Source organism: Adiantum capillus-veneris, chromosome 11 (assembly GCF_014529385.1).
Source record: "Adiantum capillus-veneris isolate H3 chromosome 11, ASM1452938v2, whole genome shotgun sequence".
NCBI lineage: Eukaryota > Viridiplantae > Streptophyta > Polypodiopsida > Polypodiales > Pteridaceae > Adiantum > Adiantum capillus-veneris.
Genome location: NC_140941.1, coordinates 112,689,711 through 112,709,840, shown reverse-complemented (window position 1 = coordinate 112,709,840; position 20,130 = coordinate 112,689,711). Strand labels below are relative to the sequence as shown.

The 20,130-nt window shown below is 45.4% G+C and overlaps 1 protein-coding gene across 1 annotated transcript in view; it reads right to left on the bottom strand.

Annotated features, from left to right (window-relative positions):
* The window catches only part of LOC147447847 (EAP30/Vps36 family protein), a 90,666-nt gene that overhangs the window by 19,139 nt on the left and 51,397 nt on the right, over nucleotides 1-20,130 (bottom strand). The window lies entirely within an intron of this gene.

Here is a 20,130-nt window from a genome sequence, read left to right as displayed (position 1 = left end):
AAAGGTGCAGCGGAAAAGGTAACTTGGATGGCTTGCAACTGCGATCAGACCTACTCTCAAACATGGGCAGCCACCAGATCTCGGATCTACCGCAACAGACTCCACCGAATCAACCTCCGATCAAAGGGCAGCCCACCGCACAGGCATTGGGCAGCACACCTCTGTAATCTCTGCACACACAGCACCTACAGTAGAAGATAGATAGAGGGAAGTGCAATCGCAATGGAAGAGAGAAAACGCTTCCAGTAGCAAAAAGAGAGAGAGAGAGAGAGAGAGAGAGAGAGAGCTCCTGCAATGAGAAAACGCTAGAAAGAGGAAGAGAGAAAATGTTGTAGACCCAAAACACTGACAATCTGCACTCATTGAATGAATGAATACAAGGGGCCAAGGGGTCCCAATGTAGGGAGCCCCACCATATGCCCAACTCAGCCTAAAAACCCCACGATCCAGAAATGGGGAGGGGAGCGCCTTCTAATAAAATATGCCACATCATCTAAAAACTGATAAACTGGCCAGAGGACCAAATCTAGTCCGTGGACGGACACATCAGGGGAAACTACAGACATAAGAGACTGGCCCCGAGAAACCCTAGGAGCAAGGGTCCGGCCTCATGCCAACCTACTGGGTGGGCACATACATGGCTCATACCACCTAAAAAGGTCTGTCTTCCTCAAATACAGCCGGACACAACCACAAAACAGCCCTCACTCCCTACACTACTCCAGAGAGATAATGGAGCCATCACCGCACAGAAGATGTTGATGAGCAAGAAGCGGTGTGTGCAAGTGATAGAGCATGAGGAGATGTGCAGGGGATGTGGCTTGCAGAGGACGCACTTGCCTGCAGAAGTGGGGCGCTGGCAGATCAAAGTTGAAGAGAGAGAGAGAGAGAGAGAGCGCTACACGATAGTTGGTGTAACAGACTTGGACACTCCAAGTCGAGAATCAACCGCGACAGCACCAAATAACCACTTCAAAACAATTCACAGATCACAATAGATTTGCACTGGCCCGGCGGAGTTCCGTGCCTAGAGATATTGGCCCCAAAGACTGGCGCCCCTTTCGGTATTTCTTTTTATATTAATCAGTTCAAAGTACAAGAGAGTGGGTCGGGATTCACTCTCAGACTCTGCGTCCAAATGCTATGAGAAGTGAGGCCCTCACCACTAATTTAAAGGTTACAAGGGATGCCCAAAAGCAGAGCCCCAAAAGCTTGAAAGCAAAAGCAGATTCTCTCTCTCTCAATGAGAGTCAGTAAAAAGCAAGTTCTCTTTTTCTCTTTCTTTCTCCCAAATCAAAGCGAAAAGCTGAGATTTGCGTCGCTCAAAATTTCCCACAAAAAAAAAATAATAATAATAATAATATTCCGTCTCCACGATTTCCGGAAATTAGGGTTTGCAGGAATTTTAGGGTTTCTGGCAGAAATTAGGGTTTCTGTTGTCCGCCACATCATCACTTTGTGACATACCCCCCTCTTGAAAGCATTGTAATCGACCGCGATTACGCCTACAAAACCGACAAAAGCCATAAACCGTCTTAGCAGACACTTACTGTTATTACCTACGTACTAGGAACACACATCTAGCACATGTACAAAATCGACAGTCACATCACACGACATCACAGGACATCACATGACATTCAACATTCATTCGGATCTTAGACCATGATTTATCGGCAATGTAGCTAGCAATCACATCTAGGTCCAATCGGGACCTCAACGATGTCCGATTGTCTAACCCCTATTGCAACCATGTCTATTCGAGATCAATCAAACCAAAATGCTACAGTCATTTCGTCTGTCAGTTCCTGCACTCAAAAGAAGTCAAGAACAAATCAGTATCATTATCGGGAATTCCATTTCATAAAGTCATCCAGCAGAATACTGTCAGCTCTCAGTATCCCTGAAGCTCAAAGAGACATCAGTGACTTTAGTATCAAAATCGAGACATCTGTTGACAAAGGAGAAGAGTAACTCCCCTCTTGTGCATCCCACTGCACCAAATCTCCGGCCAAGCTGAATTCTAGGTTCCGTTTGGAGTAGACTATGCTAAACCAAAGCATCGAAGTAAAGTTTCACAATCCGAGGAGTATCTGCTAGGTCCTCCTCCTCCATCCACTTCGCATCAAATGCAGGAAAGTTCTTGAACTAAACCAAGAACCGCCTTCAGACTTTACCTTTCTTCGTATCATTATGTGTCAAAATCTGTTCAGGAACAAGGATCTCCTCGTTTTCTTCCACTTCAGGCTTCTCATCAGGCTCCCCATCATCACGCACATCACCCTTAACAGGATTCAAGAGACTCACATGCAATGCATTATGAATCCTCCAAGTATCTGGCAGTTTCAATCGGAAGGAGACATCATTTATCTTGTCAGTGATCTGGAAAGGTCCGTAGTATCACATACTAAGCTTTGGAAAAAGACTCTCCTTTCCCTTTTTCTTTCTTAGGCGTGCTTTCTCAAAAGTAAGAGCACCCAATCATCCTCCTTCAATTTCAAGTCGCGACAATGGCGATCCGCTGCCTTTTTTTGTCGTTCTTGAGACTCCTGCAAAGTCTCGCGAACCTTGGCAAAAGCCGTATCCAAATCTCACGAATATTCATCCGCTTCAAATATCTAATCTTTCGTGCTCAGGAAGGATGGAACCTTCGCAGCACTTTCAACAACCTCACATGGCGTCTTCCCCGTCGAAGAGTGTATCGTGTTATTATAGGCAAATTCCACCAAAAGTAAGTTCTTTTCTCATTGAGTCTTCTGATCCGAGATACAAGACTTCAATAAATCTAAAATCACTGAATTGGCAATCTCAAATTGCCCGTCAGTCTGCAAGTGGAACGATGACGAGAACTGCAACTGCGTGCCAATGTTCTCCCAAATTGCCTTCCAAAACAAACTCATAAAGCTGGGGTCTCTGTCGGAGACAATCGTCTCAGACGTGCCATGTAATCGGAAAATCATTGTGATCATTCTGTGTTCTCGGGAGATCAAAAATGAAATCCATTGCAATACGTTCCCAGGGGTGGGTGGGTATGGGTAAAGGCTGTAACAATCCCTATGCCTTATGCCTGTCAAACTTGACCTTCTGGCATACCAAGCAACTGCGCACAAACTCTTCCACATCCTTTTTGAGTCTCGGCCCAAAGAAGTATCTCTCTACCCCCTTCATGGTGGTAGCAATGCCGCAGCGACCCGTAAAAAGTGGACAGTGGCATTCAGTCATAACCTTTTCCCTCAACGGCTGTGTAACGCACAACATAGTCTTTTTCATCAAGTAGCCTTCCCGAAGGGAGTATCCAGCTACTGTCTCCCCATCCCGTATCCGTGTGAAAATATCTGCAAAATCTGTATCTGTGGCATACTGATCGACCATATCCTCGAAGCTCCTATGATGTATCGCGGAAACAGCCAGAACCAACGGTTTCCGAGACAAAGCATCTGCCACCACATTCTTCTGTCCCTGCACATGGACAATCTCGAAGTGGAACTGTGACGAGATGTTCGCCCACCGCATTTGCTTTTCCGAAAGCTGCTTTTGTGACAAGAAGTAGCGCCAACTCTGATGGTCTGTAAAGATAGTAAAATCCGCTCCGAGTAGGTAATGCCGCCACTGAGTAAGAGCATGGATAACCGCCAAAAGCTCTTTCTCATAGATCTGTGCTGTCATCTCCGGCCTAGAGAACAAACGGCTCTCGTAAGCTATGACATGGCCTTCTTGCATCAAGACCGCACCCAGACTACGACCACAAGCATCACAAAATACTTCAAATGACTTCTGCAAGTCCGGCAAAGTCAAAATAGGTCCCGTAGTCAATTTCTCTTTCAATGTCCGAAAGGCAGTCACCTCTGTGGGTCCCCACGAAAAAGGTACTCCTTTCTGTGTCAAGGTATGCAAAGGGGAAGCAACCTCTGCAAACTTTCGTATGAACCGCCTGTAGTACGAACACAGTCCCAAGAAGCTTCTAACTTCATGGACATTCCTCAAATCGGGCCAATCACGGATAGTCTCTATCTTGGCCAGGTCCATTTGCACTCCTGCTACTGACACAATGTGTCCCAAAAAGTGTATCTCTGGTAGGAAAAATTCACTTTTCTTTGCATTAATCACTAGCGTGTGATCTCGTAATGCCTGGAAGACTTGAAGCAGATGATCTCTGTGTTCTGCCTCATTCTTGGAGAAAACAATGATGTCATCAAAGAAAGTGCCAACAAATAGCCCGTACTCTCGAAAAATCCTGTCCATCATCCGGTTAAATGTCGCAGGAGCATTGGTTAAGCCAAAAGGTATCACCAAAAACTCAAATAACCCAAAAGTCGTCCGAAAAGCTGTCTTGTAGACATCTCCTGGCGCTGTCCTGATCTGATGATATCCACTCTTCAAGTCAATCCTGCTAAAGGACGAGGATTCCTGTAACCTGTCGAATATATCATCGATCCTAGGAATCGGAAATCTGTTCTTGATGGTGATTTCGTTGAGAGTGCGATAATCGATGCACATTCTCCAAGATCCGTCTTTCTTCAAAAACCAACAACACTGGAGAGCAATACGGTGAAGTACTAGGCTATACAAGACCCTTTTCCAAGAGGTCTTTCACTGGGTTCATAATCTTTTCATTCTGTACTCGGCTCACACGATAAGGTGGCCGATTCGGTGGCGTGCTTCCAGGTATCAAATCAATGGTTTGATCTTCAGGCCCTCTGAAAAGCAATCGGCATGAGTGTGGAGAAAAATCTTGGCGTTCTTTTGATCAGGTCAAAACATATTCAACCTTTATCCATCGTTCAGTTCTCTTCCAAAAGAATGAGTAAGAAAGTGAAGTTCATCAAGTACAATCTCTAAGCCCTTCATTTATCAAAGTCGCTTTCTCGGCCCGGTAGTCAACGACGGCGTAGTTCTTGTGGTACCAAGGGATCCCGAGTAGAACGTCACTCGCGTGCCCTGAACACCCCTGTCATTGCAAACAAAGTTTGCCAATGCTCGGTGTAATGGCAATATCCCATCCGGGTGCCAGTCGAACTACCTCCGCCTGTGGCGTCAGTCTATCGGGCGTAATTCCAAATCGAGCCGCCAATTCCAAGTGAAAAGAAGTTGGCCTTGGCTCCTTCAAAAGAGCTTCCTGATCCTTCACTTTGCCCCAAAAGCGGCAAAGTTTGTACTTTCATTCATTAGATTCGGTGCAGGTCCCACGCCATGTGGTACCAATTCTGCTTTTCTATCTGCCTTTTCTGCCACATTTCTCAGCTGCTCTCGAACTCTCAGGCCTGTCGTCGTCTTTATCATTCTGTTCTTTCTGTGCCTTTTTAGGACACTTCGCGGAGATATGTCCATGTTCCCCGCATCCAAAGCACTTCCCCTCTCTGATGAAGCGAGCTCTCTCCTCAGGAGTAAGCTTGGGTCGTGCATCCTTTTTCTCCGGGTTGCTCTTTTTCTTTCTACTTTCATTCCGAGAAGTTTGTTCGGCTCGTTGTGTCATGGCCTTATCTGTGGGGTAGGTCAGACTGCCAGAGTGAATGGCAAAGCCCCGCTTCGCATGACTCATCAACTCCTGAATAGAAGCTGGCTTCTGTTCCAAGCAGTGATCTCGGATCTCTGTAGGTAGACCCAAGGTAAACCACTCAATCTGTTCTCTGAACGAGATCTTCTTGAATGAAGAGGCGGGTAGAAAAAAAGGTCCAGAATCTTTCACAATAAGAATTCACTGTATCGCTCTTGGTCATCCGGAGATGGTTCCAGCAACTTGTACATCTCGTTCATATTCTTGCGTCAACCAAGAAGAAATAAAAAGCTTCTTAAATTTCAGCCATTTAACTGGCGCACTCTTGTTAAAAGAAGCGTGGACCACCAAGTACGAGCATTCCCCTTACAGTAAGAGGCAGCTCTCCGAATCTTGGAGTGCTCTGAATAGCGTCCTCCCGCGAAAGCGATGTCAAACTGCTATATAAAAGACAAAGCCTTCAAAGCATCTGAGTATCCTGAAAAAGTATCAAACTTGATCGAGTGGCCACCTTCCTTAAACTCTCGGACTTTCTTGCTTTTATCTTCGAGAAAGTCATACTGGTTGGCTCTGTAAAAATTCTTCTTGTTCGCATAAAACTTTCCATGATCAAAATCTGAGTTGTGTGTACACGAGTCCTCAGTAGAACTGTCAGTCTCTGGGCAAGATGTAGCCTTCTTTGCCTTTTTCTTGCCCTTTCCGAAGCTTTGTTTCTTGCTTCGCTTTTTGCTTTTCCTGTCTTCTTCGCTTAAATCCGAGGAGCTAGAAGAACTGTCAAAAGAAGAAGAAGAAGAACTGGGTAGGTCTTCAAACTTGACGCGCTTCTTCAATTTCTTTGCCTTGTCAAATGTCGACTGACGACCCAAATAACCTGGAAAGCCAATGCTTTTCTTCTGCTTTTTGTCGTGCTTTTTGACTTTCTTTTGCGCGTGAAAAAGCTGAGCAATCCGTGTATCAACCACGTTCTCCAGTTCCTTCTCCGTATATTTTCTTGGAGGCAGAAGGTTTCTTGAGAGCGGGTTTCGGGAGTGGTGTTGTGGTTCTCTGCCACTCCATCTGTTCCTCTTCCAAAGAGGTCTGGTTCATATATTTTGCCATCTTCGAATCCTTGGCAAAATTGAGCATCATCTTTGTTGCATCGCCAATCAATTGACAACGCTCCATCTCTCTTTGCTCCTCTGAGTAGGCCGATGCGGGCCATACTCTCTGCCTGAATCTTCGTTGTGATCCCAGCCCGCATCTCCAGATGCAGAGGGAGTCGACTAATCATTGCATGAAGCCATAGGTGCCGCGGAAAAAAATTCGGGGATCGGATTTCCCGTAGAAGAGAAATCGGCCGTGCTCTGATACCACTGTAACAGACTTGGACACTCCAAGTCAAGAATCAACCGCGACAGCACCAAATAACCACTTCAAAACAATTCACAAATCACAATAGATTTGCACTGGCCCGACGGAGTTCCGTGCCTAGAGATATTGGCCCCAAAGACTGGCGCCCCTTTCGGTATTTCTTTTTATATTAATCAGTTCAAAGTACAAGAGAGTGGGTTGGGATTCACTCTCAGACTCTGCGTCCAGATGCTATGAGAAGTGAGGCCCTCACCACTAATTTAAAGGTTACAAGGGATGCCCAAAAGCAGAGCCCCAAAAGCTTGAAAGCAAAAGCAGATTCTCTCTCTCTCAATGAGAGTCAGTAAAAAGCAAGTTCTCTTTTTCTCTTTCTTTCTCCCAAATCAAAGCGAAAAGCTGAGATTTGCGTCGCTCAAAATTTCCCAACAAAAAAAAATAATAATAATAATAATAATATTCCGCCTCCGCGATTTCCGGAAATTAGGGTTTGCAGGAATTTTAGGGTTTTTGTTGTCCGCCACGTCATCACTTTGTGACAGTTGGGGGAATAAGTGAGTGAACCAAAATTGGGCTCACATTCCCTTTATTAAAACTATAGGACCAATTTTAAAGTTAGTGGCCAGGTTCAATGTGAACTTGGCCAAAGGTTAATAACCTTTAAAACTATACACAAAAGGGGGCCATTTGGGCCTTTCACCCAACAACCTCCCACTTAAAGGCATAAATGGTGCCTTTAAGCTACGTGACTCCCACCATCTGTATGCATAGCTGATGATGTGCTTTCGATAAGCACTTAGTGAGAGCATCTGCTGGATTTTGTGATGTATGGACCTTAACCAATGTAATAAGGCCATCCTCAAGCACTTCTCGAATGAAGTGATACCGCACATCAATATGCTTTGTGCGTGCATGAAACATGGCATTCTTTGCCAAGCCTCAGTGGCTGAAATATATTCAGCCTCAGTGGTAGACAATGCAACAATCTTTTGCAATCTAGAACACCATGAAACAGCACCTCCTGCAAGAGTAAACACATAACCACTTGTGGATTTCCGTGTATCCACATCACCAGCCATGTCCGAGTCACAAAATCCCTTCAACTCCAATGGTCCTTTACCATAGCAGAAGCATTTGTTTTTAGTCCCTTTCAAGTACCTCATAATGGACTTCACTGCATCCCAATGCAACCTACCTAGATTAGCCATAAACCAGCTCACAACTCCCACTGCATGGGCTATGTCAAGCCTAGTAGCAACCATAGCATACATAAGTGAACCACAAGCTGAAGCATAAGGCACACTTTGCATGTCATTGGCTTCTTCCTTTGACTTGCGACAATCATCCTTGGAGATTTTGACATATGGCTGTAATGGCACACCAAAAGGCTTTGCTTCAGCCATGTTAAATCTGTCCAGCATCTTTTCAATGTACTTTTCTTGCGACAAATACAATATGCGCTGGTCTCTTTGCCTTCTAACACGCACTCCAAGTATATGTTCAATTGCCCCAAGGTCTTTCATTGAAAATGCAGAATTCAACTGCCCTTTAAGAGCATCAACAGTGCTTCTTTTCTTTGAAACTATCAACATATCATCCACATAGAGCACAAGAATGATAGAGTTGCCATCCTCATAACGTTTGATATACAAACAATGGTCTGCATGGCTTCTTTTGTAACCATGTTTGAGCATGAAGCGGTCAAACTTCTTGTACCATTGTCTACATGATTGTTCCAGCCCATACAAGCTTCTATTGAGCTAACATAGCAAATGTTCCTTGCCAGGAATAACAAAACCCTCGGGTTGCTTCATGTAAAGCTCTTCCTCCACATCACCATACAAGAAAGCGGTATGTACATCCATTTGGTCCATTTCCAAATCAAGAGCAGCCACTATGGCAAACAATACACGCAAAGTGGTCATCTTCACTACATGAGAGAACACTTTCTGAAAGTCTATGCCCTTGGTTTGAACATATCCCTTTGCAACTAGCCTTGCCTTATACTTGGGTTTTGCATCAATTGTCTTGATTCTATACACCCATTTGTTAGGAATAGCCTTCTTTACTTTGGGCAATTCCACCAAATCCGTATGATTAGCATGCAAAGCTTTAATCTCTTCCTGCATAGCAAGCTCCCACTTGTCGCTATGCTCACATGTCTTTGCCTCTTTATACGTAAGAGGCTCTCCCTCATCTGTCAACATAATGTAATGCAAAGAGGGATCATATCTGCTCACAGGCCGTGTTTGACAAGTAGACCGCCTCACCCAATGATCCACATTATCCAGCAATGGGTTTAAATCAGGTGGGATGCTAAGATCATCAACAATGGGCTACTGTACATCATTTTCAGCACCATTTTCAGCATTTTCGTGGTTGCAAATGCCCTTCACGAGCCTCAATTTGCTGCCCAACATCATCTGGCTCAAACACCACTGGATCGTCTACATTTTCAGCCATATGTGGTGCATCCTAAGGGTCAAAAATAGGCCTAACAAGTGGCTGGTCATGCTGAAATTTGACCCTTTTATGGTCATGCTTTGAGGCACAATTGTTTTGAAGCAGCCTTGCCTCAATAAAAACAACGTCCCGGCTGCGTATAACCCTTTCGAGCTGAGGTAACCAAATCCTGTAACCCATTTCGCTTTCTTCACCATATCCCATGAAAAGGCCTTCAATGGATTTGGCATCTAGTTTACTCCTCAACTCAGGTCTGACCGCCTCACCCAATGATCCACATTATCCGTTAATGGGTCTACATCAGGTAGCATGATAAAATCATCAACAATGGGCTGCTGTACATCATTTTCAGCACCTTTTTCAGCATTGTTTCGTGGCCGCAAATGTCCTTCAGGAGCCTCAATTGGCTGCCCAACATCATCTGGCTCAAACACCATTGGATCGTCTACATTTTCAGCCATATGTGGTGCATCCTGAGGGTCAAAAATAGGCCTAACAGATGGCTGGTCATGCTGAAATTTGACCCTTTTATCGTCATGCTTTGAGGCACAATTGTTTTGAAGCAGCCTTGCCTCATTAAAAACAACATCCCGGCTATGCACAACCCTTTCGAGCTGAGGTAACCAAATCCTGTAACCCATTTCGCATTCTTCACCATATCCCAGGAAAAGGCCTTTAATGGACTTGGCATCTAGTTTACTTCTCAACTCAGGTCTAATATGCACAAAAGCTTCGCAACCAAAAATGCGTAAGTGATCATATGAAGCAGGCTTGCCAAACCAAACCTCTTCAGGGATGTCACCTTTCAAAGACATGTGAGGGGATCGATTGCATATATGCACTGCAGTTTTCAAAGCTTCTCCCCAAAATCCATGAGAGAGATTAGCTGTGGACAGCATGCATCTCACCCTCTCACAAAGTGTCCTATTGAATCTTTCAGCCACACCATTAGAAGAGGGGTTGTATTGTACAGTAAGCTCCCTCTTAATGCCCAAATTTTCACAAAACTTGTTAAATTCAGCACTTGTGTACTTCCCCCCATTGTCTGTACGCAAACATTTTAGCTTTCTACCAATTTGGGTGGTCACAAATGCATGAAATCTCTTAAACGCAGCAAAGGCTTCATCCTTAGACTTAAGCAAATAAACCCAAATTTTCCTAGAATGATCATCAACAAAGGAGACAAAATAATATGCACCACCCATAGACTTAGTAGGCATGCTACATACATCGGAATGTACAAGATCAAGCACACAAGATTTACGAGCGACACCAGAGTAATAAGAACGCTTTACTTGCTTGCCATATTGACATTCATTACAAAAGTCAAGCTTTGTGCCTTTAGCATCAAGCTTGTTCAAAGTACAAAGCTTAGAAAGGCCCTTTTAGCTCATATGGCCAAGCCTCTTGTGCCACAACTCCATGTGAGTTAATTTCAGCCAATGTAATAAACTTGCCCAACACAGCCTTTCCATGCATGCAGTAAAGTGTCCCTGAAACCGACCCGTAGGGCGGTAGGCGTTGGCTTTCACCCGAAATTCTTTATTCTTATACACACACACAGAGCACTTTGCAAAGAGAACCTGCGAAGAGAATTAACACTTAATCACACACACGGCTCGGAAGCTAGAATGCTCCGAGCAGACGCCGACAACCTGTAGGCCCCAAAATTGGCACCCCTTTCGGTATTTCTTTATTCTTTAGGAGGGTAAATTACAAGGTAAGGTCCTGGGAATCCTTCACGTGTATCCACCTAGATACCATTTGATTTGGCCAAATTTCGGCAACATAACAGCCCCAAAACTTGCGCGAAACCAATTCCCCTACTGGAACTCGCTTGCACTGTCGTATACCCTCTGATTCCTGTCCAAAAACAGTAAATTCAGCACGCTGTATTTACTGGTTTTTGCCCTGTTTTCAGCCCCAAACAGTCTCCTAACTGTCCTCTGCCAGTGGGGCACGATTCCCAATGGTCCTGGCGTCCGTATGGCTGAAAAACAGTGAATATACAGCGCATACACAGCACTGATTTTGCACCTGTACGGTGAGGTTATGACCCTCACCAGTGCCTGCTTTGGAGCAGCAGCTAGCTACCCCTGTTCCTGCTCAAGGAGGCTCTTGCCTCAGCACAAAAGCATGAACCCACACAATTGTACATCAGTCAAATGAGGAGCCCTCTTGTGGGGCATCACATAACTGCACGTAGGGGAGAGAGAGAGCAGTGTGTAGTGTGCAGGGCATCACTCCTAGCACCACACTGTACATGAGAGGGAAAGGAAGCACTCCATAGCTCTTAACCTATGACAGGTTGCAAATGAGGCCTCTCCCAGCTTAAAAATCAGCGCCCATTTTTCTGCAAGAGGAAAGTTCACGAAAATGTGACACTTGGCGCATTTTCAAGCATTTTCCCGTTTCGGGTTTGCCGCTTAAAAATATCCTAACCGGTTTCCCAGTTGACTTCGCGGCAGAGTTATAAAATGTTCCCCTAGTCATACCGGAGGTAATGACGCGAACACTTTTCACGGCCCAAAGTAGCAGTTCCCTAAATTTTAGGAGATGCTTCCGTTGGGTTCCCACTGGTCTTCTGACCATCTATCCTCATTGGAGCCGCATCCAAAAGTGCAATGTGGCCCAACTGTCGGATACTTTTTGTTGGTAGTCCCACCTTGACTTTACGCCTTAATTGAGTTCACTTCCTAGTATCCACCAACTTGCTAAGTGCGACGGGGGGACCTATATGATCTTGCTCTGAGCCTAGACATCCTCTTACCATACGAATTCCAGTGCCGACCACTTCCCGTCTGCGGGTGAATCTACCGTTCACATTGGCCATACAATGTCCGACTGTTTGCTACTTCAAAAAGAGGGTCTTAAACAAATAAAATAAACCCCATTGGAAAGAAACCAACAACCAAGGTTAGCAGTTGCCACATCTCTGTGACATGGTTAATAACTGCCACGTCCTCGTGACAGACCCCCCTCTTGAAATCGCAAACGTCCTCGATTGCATACCATAAATACACGCCATTGATGATCTTGTGCTATCAACACTCTTTTATCATCGCATGTATCCGCAAGAAAGGTCGTAACATACATAGATACAAATGACTTAATGAGGCCTTCATACTTTTGCCATCTCTATCTATGGCACTGAATTCATATGTACATTTGATGTACTAGTTCTATCATTACCCCTCCTTTGCACACGTTGGGTTGGGGCATAAGTAGGCTGTAACCCAAAGGCTTCAAGGTAGAGCTGTTATACATTTGGTGACTCTGACAGTTCATGCTCTTCCATCCACTTTGCATCCATAGGCGGATAGTTCTTGAACTTCACCAAATAACGTCTTGCAACTTCTCCTTTAACTTTTCTGTCCTTATGTGCCAAAACTTGCTCAGGTACCAGGATCTCATCAAGCTCCTCAACTTCTGGCTGATCCTCAACTGGCATATCTTCTGGCACATCACCCACGAAGGGTCTTAGAAGACTCACGTGAAACGCATTATGAATCTTCCACACATCAGGCAATTTCAGCCTGTAAGCCACATCGCTGATCTTGTCAAGCACTTGAAAAGGCCCACAGTAACGCATGCTGAGCTTAGGAAACAGCCATTCCTTGCCCTTCATCTTCTTTAACCTTGCCTTTTCGAACCTTAGCAGAACCCAATCACCAGGTGATACCAACAATTCACGATGGTGACGATCAACAGCCTTTTTCTGCTTTGCCTGAGTCTTCTCCAAGGCAACTTTAATTTTCTTATACATCTCATCCATGTTCTCAACATATCGATCTGCCTCAAAGATCTTGTCCTTTGTATGCAAAATGGGAGGAACTTTTTTGCCGCCTTCAACAATTTCAAAAGGTGCTTTGCCAGTAGACGAATGCACCGTATTATTGTACGCATACTCAAGCATAGGCAAATACTGTTCCCACTTGCCCTTATTATCTGACACATAGCATTTCAGCAGATCTAAGACAGTAGAATTGGCCTCTTCTGACTGTCCATCAGTTTGTGGATGAAACGAAGACGAGAACTTGAGCGTAGTACCCATGTTCTCAAACAATCCTCTCCAGAACAAACTGGTCATGCGAGGATCACGATCACTGATAATCGATTGTGGCATACCATGGTACTTAAACACATTGTACATGAACAAGCGTGCCATCTGATTAGATTTTATCTTCTTCCTGACAGGGATAAAATGGGCCTGCTTGTTGAACCTGCATATAATGGTCCATATACCATCATTCCCTGTTGGCGTCCTTGGAAGATCAAAGATAAAGTCCATAGCAATGCTTTCCCATGGCTTATCCGGAATCGGCAGTGGTTGTAACAACCCTGGTGCCTTTTGCCTGTCAAACTTGACCTTTTGGCAAACTATGCATGCTCGCACAAAGGCATCCACATCTCTCCTCAAGGTAGGCCAATAGAAGAATGTCTCTACCGCCTTAACTATTGCATCAATGCCACGATGCCCTGCATACGGTGGGACATGACTCTCTTCCATGACCTTATGTCGCAGTGGCCTAGTGACACAAAGTCTGCCATGCATCATCATAAAACCATCTCTGAGGAGGTAGTGCTCATGATGTTGCCCCTCTTGTAACTGTTCAAAGATCCTTGCAAAATCTTCATCAGCAGTATACTGTTCCTTCATGTCATCTAACTCATGATGATAAGGAATTGACACAGCTGAAATTTGTGGCTTTCTTGATAACGCATCAGCCACAACATTCTTCTTGCCTTCCACATGCATAATCTGGAAGTGGAACATGGAAAGAATGTTTGCCCATCGCATATGCTTTTCAAATAACTTTGACTGTGTCAAGAAGTATCGCAAAGTCTGATGATCTGTTTGGACAACAAAATCAGCACCTAAGAGGTAGTGCTTCCAGCTAGAAAGCGCATGAATCACGGCCAAGAGCTCTTTCTCATAGACTTGCATAGTCCTCTCTGGCCCTTGCAAAATTCAGCTTTCATAGGCTACTACCCGTCCATCTTGCATTAGCACTGCTCCGATGCTACTGCCACACGCGTCACACTGGACCACAAATGACTTCCTGAGATCTGGCAAAACAATAACTGGATCTGAAGTCAACTTTTCCTTTAAGAGACTAAAAGCTGAAATCTCTTTTTGGGTCCATCTGAAAGTGACTTCTTTCTTTTGCAATGCGTGAAGAGGCGATGCTATCTCTGCAAAATTTCTGATAAACCTTCTATAGTAGGAACACAATCCCAAGAAGCTTCTGACATCGTGCACAGTCTTCAAGTCTGGCCATGTCTTGATAGCTTCGACCTTTGCGGGATCCATTCTAACACCATCCTTTGAGACTATGTGGCCCAGAAAGTGGATCTCTTCGAGGAAGAATTCACTTTTCTTAGGATTGACAAGTAACCTGTGATTGCGCAGCTCTTCGAACACAATGGTCAAGTGACGCCTATGCTCCTCTTCATTCTTCGAATACACAATCATGTCATCGAAGAATGTTCCAACAAACTGTTGATGCGAGCGGAAAATCCGGTCCATCATTCTGTTGAACGTGGCAGGAGCATTTGTTAGCCCAAACGGCATCACTAGAAACTCATAAAGACCAAATGTCGTTCTAAACGCAGTCTTGTACACATCCTCTGGCCTTATACGAATCTGATGGTACCCACTCTTAAGGTCTATCCTGCTGAAAATTGCAGCACCCTCTAAACGATCGAGAATATCATCAATGCGACGAATAGGAAACCTATTCTTGATGGTATTCTTATTCAACGCACGGTAATCAATACACATGCGCCATGAGCCATCCTTCTTCTGCACTAGGAGCACTGGGGAGCAAAAGGGTGAAGAACTAGGCTGAATCAGCCCCTTCTCTAATAACTCCTCAACCTGGCCCATAATCTCTTTCTGTTGCGCCGCACTAACCCTGTAGGGAGGTTTATTTGGTGGGCTACACCCTGGCACAAAATCTATCCGATGGTCCTCAAGTCTCTCTGGCGGCAATTGCGACGGTAATGAATCAAAAAAACAGTCACTAAACTTTTGCAAAAATGCTGACCTTTCTTTATCTAACACAGATAAATTTGACTGATCACTATCTGAGACATCACGTGCAAAAATCAAGTACACAAAAAGATGATTCTTTATTACAGAAGTGATAGCAGAAGCACATACAATAGGGACTGACTCTCCTTTAAGCTTTACATCCAAGATGTGAGTTTTGCCCCTATGCTGTACAGTGATCTTTTTGTTGTAGGCATCCAAGACTCCATGCACTCGGAACATCCACGGGATCCCCAACAAGGCGTCACAACCTTCCAGCGGCATGATGTAAAAGTCTTCAGTGTCCACATACGACTGAATATGCAAACGCAGTTTTCCAATGATGGGAGTAACACACTCTGAGTGGCCAGGACATGCCAACCCTGCCTCTGCGGTGTACCCCATCTCTTCAGCTCTGATGCCCAGCTTCATAGCTAACTCTGGTGAGATAAAGTTGGCTTTGGCACCTGGATCAAAGAAGATGAGTGCCGTCTTATCCCTAACTTTACCCCATGCCCTGCATAACTCACTGGCATCTGTGCTGGGCCTGTCACCCACCATGTCTGGCACTAAACCTGCCGTGGGTTTTGGCTTCTTGCCTTTTTTATGTTCTTTATCCTCTGAGTCAGCTGGCCTTTTCCTTTGTGGACAATTGATAGAAATATGACCAGGCTGCTCGCATATAAAGCATTTGTTCTCAGCCATTAGGACCTTCTTTTCCTCGAGCGACTTGCGCACGAAAGGCTTCCTTTTCTGTTTCTTTGCCTGCGCTCCAGAAGTCCCAGCTGAATCCTTATCTTTGGTGACCTGTTCTGGCCCCTGTGACGCATCAGGAGCCGTTTTCACAAAGGGCTTCTTCGCTGAATTTTTCTTTTGCTGCCCTCCTTTATCACTGCTCGGAAATCCACTGTCCTCTCCTTTCAACAGGGCAAGACCAGTGTTCGCAACTTCCATGAGCTGAGTAAGGGTAGCCACTCTGTTCTTTGTACAATAATCACGAAGCCCTTTAGGCAGCCCACAACAGTACTTCTCTATCTGCTCTGTCAATGGCACAAATCTATAGGAGGTCACTGAGAGTAATGCTTTACAAAACCTCCTATTGTACTCCAGCAAGCTCTTGCACGAACCTGCCGTAAGCTGGTACCAATCTGTCAGGACTTCGGCTTCAAATTCATTTGATAGCCAAGCAGATGCAAACATTTGCTTCAAGTAAACCCAAGTGGCGGGTGCCTGTCCTTGCATTAACAATGTCGTCCACCATGTAAGCACATTGTCCTTTAAGAAAGTGGCAGCTTTCCTGACCTTCGAGGCCTCTGTAAAATTCCCTCCCGCATAAGCTGTATCAAACTGCTTGAGGAAAGTGAGTGCCTTTGTCTTATCCTCGAAACCACTGAAGGTACTGAACTTTACCGCTGCACCACCTTCTTTGTAAGCCTTCGCCTTCTCTAGTGCCCCCAAGTTGTCATACGGGATGGTCTGCAACATGGGCACTGTACTAGGCATGATCGGCACGTGTTGGCCATTCACATTTTGCATCAGAGGTGCAATATCTGGCTGCTGTCCAGAAAAACCAGCCATGCCAAAATGACCCTGTGGCACCCCAAACTGGCCCTGGTTGCCGTGGAAACCTTGCTGCATGCCGATAGTACCATACATGGGGTTTGGCATGATGCCTTGCATACCCCCGAACACTGTTCCTGGCATGTACGGCTGACTTCCAGACGCATAACCAGCCATACTTTGGAACACTGATCCACCCCCGAAATACCCAGGATGTACCGTGGGTGGTGGAAAAACTGAGTGCATAGCCTGGTATCCAGCTCCCTGTCCATTCAAGACAGCATGCTGGCTCTGAAAGGTGGCGGGCTGAACTGGCATAACCTGTGGAATAGGCATTCTAGCCACCTGTTCAAGCACGGGAGGAACCTGCTTTGGAGCCCTCGACTCCGCAACATGCGAGTGTTCCCTTTCCTCCTGCGCCTCATGAAGTACCTGGGCTTGAGCTTCAACAAGCTCCGTACGCGGCGTAGGTTGCCTATTTTGTTGTTGCACTGGTGGCGCTTGCAAGAATTCCATAAACCTCGGATTCTGCACCAGCTGCGAAAAGACATTCACCGCGGCAACTAACTGAGTCTTAAATGCATCATCCTCAAGTTGCCCTGTCATAAAGCCCTGTACTACTGGAGGGACATTCACGTTGACAGGAGGTACAGACTAACGTGGCCGTGAGCTCTCGCCAATCTCAAAAACCATAGGAATCTCCTGCCTGTCCTTTGGAGAGGAAACCCTCTTCCATAATTCCCTTCCCCTTGTCGGCCATAGTGTAATCCCCGTGTTCTTGCACTGTGTGTCTTTACCCTGAACAATCCAGGCTCACTCTTTGAGGAAAAAGTGATTGATGTCCCGGCGACGGAACCATGAAACCGACCCGTAGGGCGGTAGGCGTTGGCTTTCACCCGAAATTCTTTATTCTTATACACACACACAGAGCACTTTGCAAAGAGAACCTGCGAGAGAATTAACACTTAATCACACACACGGCTCGGAAACTAGAATGCTCCGAGCAGACGCCGACAACCTGTAGGCCCCAAAATTGGCGCCCCTTTCGGTATTTCTTTATTCTTTAGGAGGGTAAATTACAAGGTAAGGTCTTGGGAATCCTTCACGTGTATCCACCTAGATACCATTTGATTTGGCCAAATTTCGACAACATAACAGCCCCAAAACTTGCGCGAAACCAATTCCCCTACTGGAACTCGCTTGCACTGTCGTATACCCTCTGATTCCTGTCCAAAAACAGTAAATTCAGCACGCTGTATTTACTGGTTTTTGCCCTGTTTTCAGCCCCAAACAGTCCCCTAACTGTCCTCTGCCAGTGGGGCACGATTCCCAATGGTCCTGGCGTCCGTATGGCTGAAAAACAGTGAATATACAGCGCATACACAGCACTGATTTTGCACCTATACGGTGAGGTTATGACCCTCACCAGTGCCTGCTTTGGAGCAGCAGCTAGCTACCCCTGTTCCTGCTCAAGGAGGCTCTTGCCTCAGCACAAAAGCATGAACCCACACAACTGTACATCAGTCAAATGAGGAGCCCTCTTGTGGGGCATCACATAACTGCACGTAGGGGAGAGAGAGAGCAGTGTGTAGTGTGCAGGGCATCACTCCTAGCACCACACTGTACATGAGAGGGAAAGGAAGCACTCCATAGCTCTTAACCTATGACAGGTTGCAAATGAGGCCTCTCCCAGCTTAAAAATCAGCGCCCATTTTTTTGCAAGAGGAAAGTTCACGAAAATGTGACACTTGGCGCATTTTCAAGCATTTTCCCGTTTCGGGTTTGCCGCTTAAAAATATCCTAACCGGTTGCCCAGTTGACTTCGCGGCAGAGTTATAAAATGTTCCCCTAGTCATACCGGATGTAATGACGCGAGCACTTTTCACGGCCCAAAATAGCAGTTCCCTAAATTTTAGGAGATGCTTCAGTTGGGTTCCCACTGGTCTTCTGACCATCTATCCTCATTGGAGCCGCATCCAAAAGTGCAATGTGGCCCAACTGTCGGATACTTTTTGTTGGTAGTCCCACCTTGACTTTACGCCTTAATTGAGTTCACTTCCTAGTATCCACCAACTTGCTAAGTGCGACGGGGGGACCTATATGATCTTGCTCTGAGCCTAGACATCCTCTTACCATACGAATTCCAGTGCGGACCACTTCCCGTCTGCGGGTGAATCTACCGTTCACATTGGTCATACAATGTCCGACCGTTTGCTACTTCAAAAAGAGGGTCTTAAACAAATAAAATAAACCCCATTGGAAAGAAACCAACAACCAAGGTTAGCAGTTGCCACATCTCTGTGACATGGTTAATAACTGCCACGTCCTCGTGACAGTCCCTTTCTTTATGCCCTTTACAATCAGCCTTGAGCCTTTAGTCATTTTCCATGATTCTCTCTCAAACAAGATGTTGTAACCATGCATATCCATCTGACCAACAGAAAGCAGACTCTTCTTGATTCCCAGCACATATCTAACATCATGCAAGACAAGCTCATTTGTGCCATCTATGGAGAGATGCACAGTAACAATACCCTCAAGGGAACATGCATGATTGTTTCCAAGGTATACATGGCCATACTTGCCTGCATCAAGAGTAGAGAAACACTCCTTGATAGGAGTCACATGAAATGAAGCACCGGAATCAACTATCCAAGTCTGGGATAATGCATCATTGACAGTCAACAAAGCATCAATAAGATCACTCTTGGTGATCTCCATGTCTTGTGAATGAACATTAAGAGAGGCATCAAGGTCATAAGCATCATCATCTGACAAAGTGGCACACAAGATATCCTCTACATCTGACAGCTCCTCAATCACAACACTAGAAGCCACATTGGCCTTCTCTTTGTCCTTTGAGCTATCCTGTGCATCTGTCTTGACTTCCTTCTTCTCTTTCTTTTTGTCTCCGCCATTCTTTTTCCGTTCTAACTCGGCTTTCTAGTACCTGCAATCGGGTTTCTGGTGACCTTTCCTGCCACACTGATAGCAAGTCACATCACCCTTGCCTTTGCTGGCATTTCCCCTTTCCTTACTCTTACTCTTACTCCTTTGTGCATAGACATTATTCTTCTCTGTCCTGCCTCTAACCATGTTGGCAGAACTGCCTCCCTCTCCACCTGCTTTCCTCCCGATTTCCTCATTCAAGATAGAACCCCTAACACCATCAATGGTCAAATTGGGGTTATTCGACAATGAAACCACCAATGTTTCCCATGAATCAGGTAAG